The sequence below is a fragment of the Octopus bimaculoides genome, chromosome 16 (assembly GCF_001194135.2).
Source record: "Octopus bimaculoides isolate UCB-OBI-ISO-001 chromosome 16, ASM119413v2, whole genome shotgun sequence".
In the NCBI taxonomy this organism is placed as follows: Eukaryota; Metazoa; Mollusca; class Cephalopoda; order Octopoda; family Octopodidae; genus Octopus; species Octopus bimaculoides.
The window spans coordinates 3001933-3007207 of NC_068996.1; the positions used below are offsets into that span (position 1 = coordinate 3001933).

Sequence of the window (5275 nt, forward strand, 5' to 3'; positions counted from 1 at the left end):
AACATTCTCATACATACAACTACACACACACACACACACACACACACACACATTCAAGCATAGTCAATTACACACGCAAACTCATTTCTTGCTTAGTTTATTCTGTATAACGATTTCTCGTCGCTCCACTCGCATCAAAGTTTATCGTTTAAGTTAAACCGAGCAAAAGATATTAGTTTAATAGCTACATATATTTTCTATCTATCTATCTATCTATCTATCTATCTATCTATCTATCTATCTATCTATCTATCTATCTGTCTGTCTGTCTGTCTATCTATCTATCTATCTATCTATCTATCTATCTATCTATCTATCTATCTATCTGTCTGTCTGTCTGTCTATCTATCTATCTATCTATCTATCTATCTATCTATCTATCTATCTATCTATCTGTCTGTCTGTCTATCTGTCTGTCTGTCTGTCTGTCCGTCCGTCTGTCCGTCCGCCCGTCCGTCTGTCTGTCTGTCTGTTATCTAATGATGATGATGATAATAATAATAACAACAACAACAACAACAACAATGATAATAAGAACAATTCTGGTGATAATTACCATTACAGCGTGATTATTTTCTTATTAAGAACCGTTGCTTTTATTACTGTTTGCTTTCTTGTTATTGTCGTTGTTCTTAGCAATAATGTTGATGTTCTTATCGTTGCAATTTCTATTCTAGCTTGTCACTTCACACCATGTCTTGCTTTAACCACATTAGCCAAAACGATTGTTTTCTTTTAGCTCTGAATACTTCTCCTGTACAAACACAAACACACAGACAAAAAAAAAAAACCCAAAAAATATGTGAATGAGCTTGTCTCTCTACGTGTGTGTACATATACGTACACACACTCACATATACATGTATACGTATACATACATACCTACATACATACATACATACATACACACATATATACATATACATATACATACATACACAGACATAGAGAGAGACACACGCGCTTATACATATATGCATATGCGTACATACATAATACACACTCATGCGCACGTACACACACACTCACGTATATTATATATAGCTATTTCGTATGTGTGTGTGTATGTGTGTGTATATATATATATATATATATATATATATATATATATATATATATATGCGTGCGGTGAGTGCGTGTCTTTACATGATAAAGCATCGCTTCATATCATCGGTTGCTAAAGCATAGCTTACCATTTCATGTGTGCGTATTTCGCAGGGGTAGTTATGAGCTCGCACGTACATGTGGAAATGTGTGTGTGTGTGTGTGTGTGTGTGTGTGTGTGTGTTGGGGAAGAAGGAAAGAGAGTGCGAGAAGCTAGAAAGAGCTAGTGAGAGAGAGAGAGAGAGAGAAAGAGAGAGAGAGAGAGAGAGAGAGAGAGAGAGAGAAAGAGAAGGAAAATGTGTGCACGCATTTATTTATATTCACTTGAATCATTATTACTAAAAATTTGTTTGTAGCTATTTCATTCCTTTTATAAATCGCACTCACTCAGACATGGCGCGCGTAAGCGCAGACAGACACATGTTTATACGTTTACACACACGCATTAGTAAATTGACAAAATCGTTGCGGCTTTGCATTAAATGCTTTGCGATATTTGTTCCATCACTTAATGCTCTGTGTTTAAATCCCATCAAAGTCACCTGTGCGTTTCAACCTTCGGGAATCGATAATCTAAAATTCTAGTTAAGTACTGGGACGAAATAATCCACAGTTGAACACTGCTAACATGCAATTTACTAATGAGAAGAGATCATGGAATTCGAAATCCATGTCAACCGAGGGCTGAGTCGACTAGTGTACGTTGCGGTAAAAATAATATTATATATAACACCCTACATTGCTATAAACACAAAACACACACAACACGCTAACACAGATACAATCGTTCCCTCACATATATACTTTTCCTCTATAGTAGACCCCATTAAACCAAACTATATATATATATATATATATATATATATATATACGCATACATACACACACCATACACGCACACACAACGCACATACGCGCGCACACACATACGTACACACAAATAGTAACATGGACAAAAGCAGTACAGTGTTTTAATATATTTTTTCGTGTTTAGAGGATGTAAAACTGTGCTGAGCCGCTTTAAATTAACCCCTGCCAGCTTTTTTTTCTTTTCTGAAGAAGTACTTTGTCCGAAACGTGGTGTTTTCCAGTCCCCACAGCAAGTTAAGTTTACTGCGGTCTTTTTGTCGATTTTAGCCATAACACAAGAATCACCGGAACTTAACTTGCTGTGGGGAGTGGAAAACTCCACGTTTCGGACAAAGTACTTCTTATGCACATATATATGTGTATAATATGTGTATGTGTGTATGTATGTATGTATGTATGTATACATACATATATACGTGTGTGTGTATGTATGTGTGTATGTATGCATGTATATATATTGTTGACAATACAAAAATTGTGTTTATATATATACACATATATATGTATATATATATATATATGTGTGTGTGTGTGTGTGTGTGTGTGTGTGTGTGTGTGTGTGTGTGTGTGTGCATGTATGTATGTATGCATACCTGTATGTGTGCGAGAGTGTGATCCATCGTCAGTTTCGACGTTGTTTATACTAATCATGCATTTTCTACAAACTCGTTAAAACTTGACATAATGCTTAACATTGCACAGTGTGACAAAGCTGGACTTTTGAATTAGAGACGTTGCGCCTGTATCAGGCTTCTAAACAGTTCTCGCGTGCCCTGTTTCACTCAAGTTGAGGGTTAGGGTTAGGGTTACTTGGACAAGTTACAAAGCAGTGGGGGATTTCATAAATGCGAAGCTTAACTTTTGAAGCCTGCTGTTATGCGCGCGCGCATACACACACACACACACACACACACACACACGTATATGTATATACACACGCATACATGTATACATACACACAGACACTACCGTACTCATAGTTAATTATATAACCTGATTTAACATTTCTTCATCTATGTCTATCAATGAATCATTTTAATTAGAGGTTCAACCACTAATGAAATCGATTTCGCTTTCTTTCTCTCTGTCTGCCTGACTGTCAGATTGTCTGTCTAGCTGGCTACCTAAGTACTTGTCTATTTATTCATGTATAAAATTTGTCAATAACCAGGTTGCAGTTTCGAGTGACGAAAGTTTTGACACCATATAACATGCAATAAATGTTTAAAGGAAATTAACAGTACTTGTGTATTTCCAAATGGCTCAATTGTGTTTTCCACGCTGCAATCGTTTTAGTTTCAACGCATGATCTCAGATCAAATCTCTCGCCATTATTACTGTATTATTCACAACACAGTGTAAATCAGAAGTACTTAAATAAATTATAACATTATAACGCTCCACTGTGTGTGAGAATATATGTGCGTTCTTTCTACGTTGTTGATTTGTGGAAGAAAGAGGGAGGCTCCTCAGAGCAAACATCCCTTCTTCCTTCCCCTATCAATAACATAGATCATGCGTAATAAATTAGACTACGACATTAATGGATATCCTAATTTACATATACTCTTGACGTCTCGTCATGAATTAAGTAATTTTTAGTTAATGCACAAATGAGGAGAGCTGAATTGATTTAATATTATAAATCCCTTTGTAGGTTGAATAAGAATATAGATATATTCCTTCTATGTGCAGAAATAAGTGGGAGGGAGTCTCCTGACGGACCGTTTCATGGTTTGTCGACCGCTCCTCAGACAAGCCGTAAGAGTTTACTCATATTCGTATCTGTATATTTTCTACTCCCCTCCCCCTCTCTCTCTCTCTCTTGTAATTTGAAGCTTCTGTATAAAGATAGGAACTACTCTCTGACGATGATACAAATTCCCATCACTGGAATTGTTGTAACAAAAATAATGAATTGTATTGACAAATTGCATGTTTGCCGATTACTTTCTTTACATGAATTATCTTGGTAAAACAACTTAGTATACCATTCATTATTAGTAAAAATGGGAATTTTAAAGTGAGGCGACGAAATTATTGGATTCGAAGCAGCTGTTTATAAATATACACTTATCTCGTTTTTTTTTTTTTATATGAAATGTTCACATTTGAGAGGCAGTTGGTGTTTCGTAAGCAGCGATAGCTCACCGATCTGTTTTGTATATACACCCATCCATCCATCCACCCATCCATCCATACGTCCGTCCATCGATCCATCCATCCGTCCGTCCGTCCACCAATCCATCCATCCATCCATCCAACCATCCGTCCATCCGTCCATTTATCCACCCATATGTGTGTGTGTGTTGGGAGAGCGAAAGAAACAGAGAGCGAAATAGACAGAAAGAGAAAGAGAGAGAGAGAGAGAGAGAGAGAGAGAGAGATAAAGAGAGAGAGAGAGATAAAGAGAGAGAGAGAGAGAGAAGTCACACATAGTTAATGTATTGGATGGTTAGTATTAAAATGATGTTAGTGTTATCCAAATGCTGCCAATAATCTTACTTTATTTGTTGCCGATTATATATTAACCTATGTCAGATCTTGTAAAGGAGATAGAACTATGATCAAAGGTTGCTTAAACCATGACCCTACTGTCTCTTGTTTGCTGGAATGATTTACTCTGCAATATCCAATGCAACTGTCTTAAGCCAGAAGAGTGTAAATTGATAGGCATTTGGCTATTACTTTCCAGCTGACAAAACAACCACGGAAAGTTTCCATAATGTTGTTAATAATAATTTCTTCCAGCTCCACGACTTATTTCGTAAAGGAGGTTATAACGTTCCTTGCCTGTGGAGACATCGACCGAGTTTCGCCTATTCGTTGGTAAAAGGTTCATCAGTTGTTTCTTTGAAAGGCAAGAATGTTAGAAATCTCCATGATATAATTTTAATTAGTCGACAAACTACGAATTGGATTAATTCGTTCGTTTGTAAATATTTTATTTCATTAACAACATTTCGGAAGATGTATTAACAATACAATATTCGTTTATGATCCTTTCTTATTCTTATCTTTCACACAGATTATATATTATACAAGATAATAATTTATCATTTACTTGTTTCAGTCATTGAACTGAATCATGTTGGAGCCTTACCGAATAAATTGACTCTGGCTCGTATTCAATCAGTCTCTTTCTTCAAGTGCTTGGTTAGGGGCGAGTAAACAGCTCATCACCGGTTATCAAGTCGGGGAGAACAAAAACAAACACAAAGATAAAAACATGCATATATATATGTGTATGTGTGTGTGTGTGTGTGTGTATATATATATATATATATATATATATATATAT

General features: G+C 36.0%; 1 protein-coding gene across 1 annotated transcript in view; it reads left to right on the forward strand.

Annotated features, from left to right (window-relative positions):
• Positions 1-5275, forward strand: part of LOC106882547 (fibroblast growth factor 3) — a 287139-nt gene that overhangs the window by 1436 nt on the left and 280428 nt on the right. The gene's annotated exons all lie outside the window — the stretch shown is intronic.